We start from the raw sequence: 7,838 nt of genomic DNA, 5'->3' as shown, positions 1-7,838 counted from the left end.
CCACTCTACTGGGTGAAGAAACTAGAGTTCAAGAAGCCGAGGACCCTGGAGGAGCTTACTCCTCACGATCGAAGCTCTGTCAAGCCCTCGCAAGCTTAGGGGCGGTGTTCAACACTGCCCAACTGATCAATTACGAGTTCAGCCCTTCTGATCTCAAAGGTTATATCGGTACTAGTCCCTACACCTTTCTCACCCCACTTTGTGTGTCTTTGATTAGCATCTTAAGCTTCATCTTTGCTTCTTACCATGCCTATTTGCATACTAATATACTCGCATATTCTGTCTTTTCATGCTTATATGCTTACTCTTGCATTCTGACCTGCTTTGCTGACCTCTTGAATTCTGACCTACTTTGCTGACCTCTTGAATTCTGACCTTAGCGTAGGTATGGTGCTGAACAAGGAAAAGTGGGCGAGGCTTGATGACGCCCTTGCTCGTTGCCAAGGGGCGCCTGGGGCCGTGGGTGCCTCTGCTCTTCCGCCCCCATCTCTGCCGTCGCCGGCGCACCTTCCCCCACTCCTTCTGCCCCCATTGTCGCGGTACCGCTTACCACCGTCCAGGCGTCACCCACCCCAACTCCCCCTGAGAAAGACAAAGGGGTGGTGGAGATCGCGTCTGACCAGGACTCCGCAGAGGGGCCCGTCTTCAAAAGACGCAGGGTAGTGGTGTGGTAAGCCCACACAATTCTAGGAACCTCCTCTGCCCAGGTTCCTTTGGCCTTCTCTTTAGACCTTTGAGCAGGACTCTATTGGCAGACTTGACCTGCCCATTCGTTTGAGGGTGCTCGACTGACGCGAACACCTATTTTATTCCAACCTCTGACTGTTGGCTTGCAAACTGTGTGTCAATGTCAGACACCAAACGCTTCGACACCCCGAAGCGGCACACTATATTCTTCAACACAAAGTGTCTGATCTTGTGTGGGCCATGATCTACGCCACTGGCTCAGCCTCGATCCACTTCGTGAAGTACTCTATGGCGACTACGAGGTACTTCATCTGCCTTATCGCCAAAGGAAAGGGTCCCAGGATGTCGATCCCCCATGTATGAAATGGCCAAGGGCTGTAAATCGACATGAGCTCCTCTGGCGGCGCTTGTACCAGGCAGCGTGTTGCTGATACTGCTGTGCATACCTCGTGCAGTCTTCCCTTTCGGTTGGCCAATAATATCCCGCACAAATGGCCTTTGATGATAGAGATCGTCCACCGATGTGACTCCCACATACCCTTCGTGGAGTTCCGCCATTATACGTGCACATTGGTCTCCGCTTACACATACCAAGATTGGGTGGGTAAACCCGTGTCTGAACAACTCTCCGTTAATGAGGGTGTACTTGGCAGAGTTTTTCTTGATTTTCCTGGCCTCTGCGGATTCCAATGGAAGTATCCCATCAGTCAGGTAACGCTTGTAGGGCGTCATCCAAGTTTCTCCTCCTTCGACCAGGCAAACCTGCATTGCTTCCTCCCCAAGACTGGATATATGCCTATCTTTGGGGTTTGCAGTGTCTCCTGGGTCAATGATCGATGACTCATCGCCCCTCCTCTTGTCGTGTTGACCTGGTGCACCACCACCCAGTTATCTGCGGTGAAAGTTTGAGGGGTCTTCAGGGTTTCCTGTATGACCGTGCTTTGTCTGCCCCCCTTGCCTGAACTGATGAGCTTAGCTAGCAAGTCAGCTCGGCCATTCTGCTCTCTTGGGACATGCATCAACTCGAACACCGCGAAAGACCCCTTCAAAATCTGAACATACCCTAAGTAGGCAGTCATCTGAGGGTCTTTGGCCTGATATTCCCTAGTTACCTGGCCTGTGACAAGTAGGGAGTCGCTCTTCTCCAACAGACTTTGCGCTCTCATCTCTTTCGCCAATAGCATATCTGCTATGAGGGCCTCGTACTCCACTTGATTGTTGTTGGCCTTGAAGACGAACCATAGGGTCTGCTCGATCAAAAGCCCGTTTGGTCCCTCCAAGATGACACCTGCCCCACTGCCTTGTTGGTTAGAGGACCCATCTATAGATAGCACCCACCGGAAGTTGGCTTCCTCTTGGTGTGCATCTGCCGAGGAGAGCTCTACCACAAAATTTGTGTAAACTTGGCCTTTGATAGGACCTTAGGGCTCGTACTGGACATCGAACTCTGATAGTTCCACTGCCCATCGTACCATTCTTCCCGCTACGTCTGGTTTCTGTAGGACCTTGCGAATAGGCAAGTCTGTCATCACCACCATTGTAAAACTTTGAAAATAATGGTGAAGTCTCCTAGCTAAAAACACCACTACCAAGGCCACCTTCTCTAGGGCATGGTACCTCACCTTAGGCCCTTGCAATACTTTGCTCACAAAGTATATAGGCTTCTGAACTTGGTCCTGCTCCTGCACAAGGACCGAGCTGATTGCCCGCTCCGTCACGGCGAAGTACAGGCGGAGCGGAGTACCTAGTTGTGGTTTGCACAACACTAGAGAACTGGCCAGGCACTCTTTCAACTTGAGAAAGGCCTCTTCGCATTCTCTGGTCCAGATGAACCTGTTGTTCCTCCTCAAACACTAGAAGTAAGAGTGACCCCTGTCTCCTCCAACTGATACAAATCTAGACAGAGCGGCCATCCGCCCTGTCAACTGTTGCACCTCCTTCACTGAGATTGGGCTTCTCATCGCGAGGATCACAGCACACTTCTTGGGGTTCGCCTCTATCCCACGCTCGGTGAGTAAGAAGCCCAAGAATTTACCTGCTTCCACCCTGAACACGCACTTCTCGGGGTTCAGCTTCATTCTGTACATAGCTATTATCGTAAATAGCTCTTCCAAGTCTGCCACATGCTGATCTTTCACCTGCGAGGTCACCACCATGTCGTCCACATAGGCTTGCACATTTCGGCCTATCATGGGCGCGAGCACTCTGTCTATTAACCTCTAGTAGGTGTCTCCCGCATTCTTCAGCCCGAAGAGCATCACTGTGTAACAATAGCAAGACAGCTCGGTCATGAACGATGTCTTGCACTCGTCCCTGGGGTGCATCTTGATCTGGTTGTATCCATAAAAAACATCCAGGAAGTTGAGCATCTTACAACCCGAGGCACTGTCTACCAAGGCGTCGATGCTTGGTAGAGGATAGGAGTCCTTTGGGCATGCTTTGTTGAGGTCGGTGAAGTCAACGCACATTCTCCACTTCCCGTTGGCCTTCTTAACCAAGACCACGTTGGCCAACCACTCAGGGTATTGGATCTCCCTTATGTGACCGGCGCTCAACAACTTTTTCGTTTCTTCCTTAATGACATGTTGCCTCTCTTCGTTGAACTTCCTTCTCCTCTGGCGAACAAGCCAGACGTTGGGGTCCATGGTGAGGCGGTGGCACAAGAAGTCTAGGTTTATGTCTGGCATGTCCGAGGCGGACCATGCGAAGGCATCCAGATGCCGCGCTATGACTTCGGCGATCTGGTTCTGTGCCTCTTAGCCTAGCGACTTGCCAAGCTTGAACGTCTTACCTCCAATCTTCCTCTCCAGGACTTCCCCTATTGGTTCGGGTCGCCTCTCCCGGGCGATCTCTGCTCAGGTTATCTCTGAGAGGGTGACCCCTTCTTCATTTGGTGCCCTGGTGGTAACCATGAACACCCCTCTCTTTGTCTTCAGGTTGTTCTCATAACATCTCTTAGCCTCCTTCTAATCTGACTTGATGGTAATCACCTTTCCCCCCAAGTCAGGCAACTTCATATTCATGTGCCTCGTCGACGCCATCATCCTCAGCTTGTTCAACGTAGGTCTACCCAACAATACGTTATATGCAGAGGGGGCATTGACGACGAGTACCTGATGTTCTCCGTACGGGACGCGACACCATCTGTGAAGGTGGTCCTTAGCTCCAAGTGCCCACGCACCTCCACCTGATCTCCCGCGAAGCCGTACAGGCAACCAGTATAAGGCCTTAGCAGGTCAGGGGATGCCTCTTGCGCCTCTACCGACATCACTGCTCGAGGCCTAGAAGTGGAAGTGGAAGGCTTAGAATCTCTAGATTTGAAAGTAGAGTCCTTAGAAGGGAGATTTGAAAAAGAGCTATTTTTATTTTTCCAAGAAGAGTGGTAGTAGCTATCTTTAGAAGAATTTTTTAAAGCATTTTTCCTTGCAATTTGATTTTCAATTTTACTAGCAAGGTGAACTACATTTTGTAATGAAGAATATTCTTGTAGCTCTACTACATCTTGAATGTCCCAGTAGCATTGTTTTTTGTGTGCTATCCTTTCTTTGTGTGTGTGCCTTACTTTTCTTTGTGTGCTATCCTTTCATATTCTTTTCCAGTTTTGTCATATCTTACATTCTTTTGGCCTTTTCCAGCAAGCTACATTTTGCTTTATTCTGCTACATCAAAGGCACAAGATAAACCTAATAGAAGAGGGCTGAAATGAAACACAAAGTTCCCGCAATGAATGGGATTCGAAGCCAGGTTCCTTCAGCAATCAAAGAAAATTTAACCACTACACCAAGCAAATTCTTTAGTTTTATTATGATTTTTATTATACTTATTATTATTAATAATACTAACAATACTAATAATACTAACAATACTAATAATACTAATTATACTAATAATACTAATAATATTAATAATACTAATAATATTAATAATACTAATAATATTAATAATACTAATAATATTAATAATACTAATAATATTAATAATCTATACCTATATATAAAGGGGATTCCCTTCTTAACTACCATCTTATTTTATTTAAATTTTATCTTTATCTTTATATCTTATTTTATTTGTTATTTTGTGAAAAATTTAAATTTTATATCTCAAAGAGTTTAAATTTAAAACTAAATATTTGTAAAGTGAGATTTGTTCAGGAGCATTGTACAATTGCATCTTTTTCTCCCGTTCATCTTCACTTTTATCCCATCAAACTTTCTATCATATTTTTCTCCAGATCATCTTTACTTTTATCCCATCAAACTTTCTCTCATCTTTTTCTCCCGATCATCTTCACTTTTATCCCATCAAACTTTCTAGAAGAAATCGTCACTTTTATCCCATCAAACTTTCTAGAAGAAATCGCACTTCTGTTCCAGAACCACTTCGAACCACTTCCGTTCCAGAACCACTTTGAACCACTTCCGTTCCAGAACCACGAAACCAATCAGTAAGTGTTGTTTTTCATCTTATTTTATTTGTCATTTTGTGAACATTTTTATATCTCAAACTTTCTATTTTCATATTTAAATTACCAAAAGTTGTACTTTCGTCGTTCCCAACCCACGAAACCATTCAATAAGTGTTGTTTTTCAATTATAAAGTAGAATATGAAAATGCAATGTCTGATTTTACTTTTATTTTTTATTGTGCTCACACAAAACACAAACAAATAGAACTATTAAAGAAAAACAAACAAATAAGAATTGTAGGACTTTGTTCATTGAATAAAAAATTGAAAGAGAAAAAAACGTACCCGATAAAAATGCGTATGTGAAAGTGAGAGGGGTTAGTATATGAGAAAGGAGGGATTAGGAAGAAAAGGGGAGGCGCATTAGGAAGTTTCGAGAGAAGGATATATTGAACACTAAAAAAACTCCATTGTTATTCTTCTTATGTGAATATAAAATGTTACTCCATTGTTATTCTTCTAATGTGAATATAAAATGTTAGTTTTCGTTTCTCTCTTTCCATTTTTTCTGTTTCTGTTGATTTTCTTTTATCTAATTATGCTTTTAATTCTGATTTTATTCAAGCCTTTGAAAGAAAGATATTTTAATTTTTTTTTAAATATTATCATATTTTATATATTTATTTTCACATTTTGCAAAATATTTTCAAAAGATATTTTTCATTTACACTACTTTTTTTTCCATCTATACTAAAATTTAAAATTTACAATTTATATTAAAATTTAAAAATTTAAAATTTAAAATTTAAAATTTAAAATTTTTATCTCTCAACTCCTCTATCAACTCCTCTTAATTATTTTATTTAAATTTTAAAAAATGTTTCATAATTACTTATTAACTGTTTTTTTTAATTATTTTATTTAAATTCAAAAAAATTGTTCTGTAACTACCCTATCAATTAATTTATTTGAATTCAATTTTTTTTTATGTAACTACTCTATCAATTATTTTTTATAGATATTTTATTAAAATCTTAAAAAACTAATAACTACTCTATTAACTACAGAAAAAAATACCAAAAAATAAAATAAAATAAAATATTGATATAAGATTAAATTAGAAAAAAAGTAAATATACTTAAAAATATTTACAGAGATTTTTTTTTTTAATATATCTATACCTATATATAAAGGGGACTCTTTAACTTTTCTCAATTTTTTTCGTATCTTATCCTTATATCAATATTTATTTTATTTCATTAATATGTACATTGTGTCATTTCTTATTTTTTTTAAATTTGAAAATTTAAAATTTAAAATTTTATATTTTCAAAAATTTAAAATTTTCAAACTCTAAAGTCTTTTCCCAACACTTAAATTTTTTTAATAAATATAAGTGTAATGTATGAATAATAATTTGAGAATTGTGTGTTCCTACATATTTTGAGATTATTATTTTGTAATCATGTTGAGGAATGTGAGAAGACCAAACTTTTGGTTCAAGGGAACTCTATTCTAAAATTAACAAAGTAATATTGAAGAAGAGAGTGGGAAAGGTGAATAATGTTTGCTCTAAAGGTATAAGAGCATTACTATACACTAATAATTGTTTTGTATTTTTTTTCACTTTTACTAATAATATAAATGTAATGTGTGAATAATAATATTGTTTATTCAATTTTACTATTAAATATAATTATATAAAAATAAAAAAGCGGATACACAGGCACTTACGTGCCTGTGTTCCCGCTAGTATTAATAATATTAATACTAACAATATTAATAATATTAATAATATTAATAATACTAACAATATTTATAATACTAACAATATTAATAATAATAATAATACTAACAATATTAATGATACTAACAATATTAACATATGAATCACATTTAATTTATCTATAATCTACTTGAATCTAAACATAATTTATTATATTATCTATTAGTATGAGTCACATTTAATATATGTCCTATTACATTAAAATCAACTATCATATTAATTATTATTTTACGATCATATTGACTTAATTAAGTTCATTATAGGTAGTTGGTTTTACTTGTGTGTTATAGTAAAGAATATTGTCAACAAACAATATTATTTTTTAACATAGAATGATGACTTTTACATTAACTATTAATTAAATCTCTAATACAGATTACTAGTTAGCATATCATTATAGTTTAAACTATATTAATTATTCCATAAATCTATGTAAAAAGTTGTTACTAAATAACCCTTTCTACTAATATATAAATCATAATGACAAAGTGATTAAATAATTTATAATTTAAAATATTTTAAAAATTATACATTATATCAATTTTAATTTATGTAAGTAAATATTTGAAAATAAGATTTTTTTTTTATCGACAAAGAATAAAAAAAATTAAAGGAAACATTTTAAGGATATTTCAATCCTTATACAAGAATCTCAAATCAGAAAAGAAGTGTAAGATACAAACACCTATATAGCCATCTAACAAAAACTTCACAACTACCTATAATAACCTATATTTGAAAATAAGATATCAAATAATTTTATATTAATATATATATATATATAATATGAAAGTAAATTTAAATTTAACCATGAGTTTTAAAAAATTAATGATTAAATAAAAAAATATATTAATCAATATATATGTATTTATAGTATTAAAGTTATATTAATATTATATATTTTCTTCCTTTTTCTCTCTATCTATCTATATCCGGATAAAAGTAATATTACTCAAGTCA

The sequence above is a fragment of the Phaseolus vulgaris genome, chromosome 7 (genome assembly GCF_000499845.2).
Source record: "Phaseolus vulgaris cultivar G19833 chromosome 7, P. vulgaris v2.0, whole genome shotgun sequence".
Classification (NCBI taxonomy): domain Eukaryota; kingdom Viridiplantae; phylum Streptophyta; class Magnoliopsida; order Fabales; family Fabaceae; genus Phaseolus; species Phaseolus vulgaris.
This window is presented reverse-complemented; position numbering follows the sequence as displayed.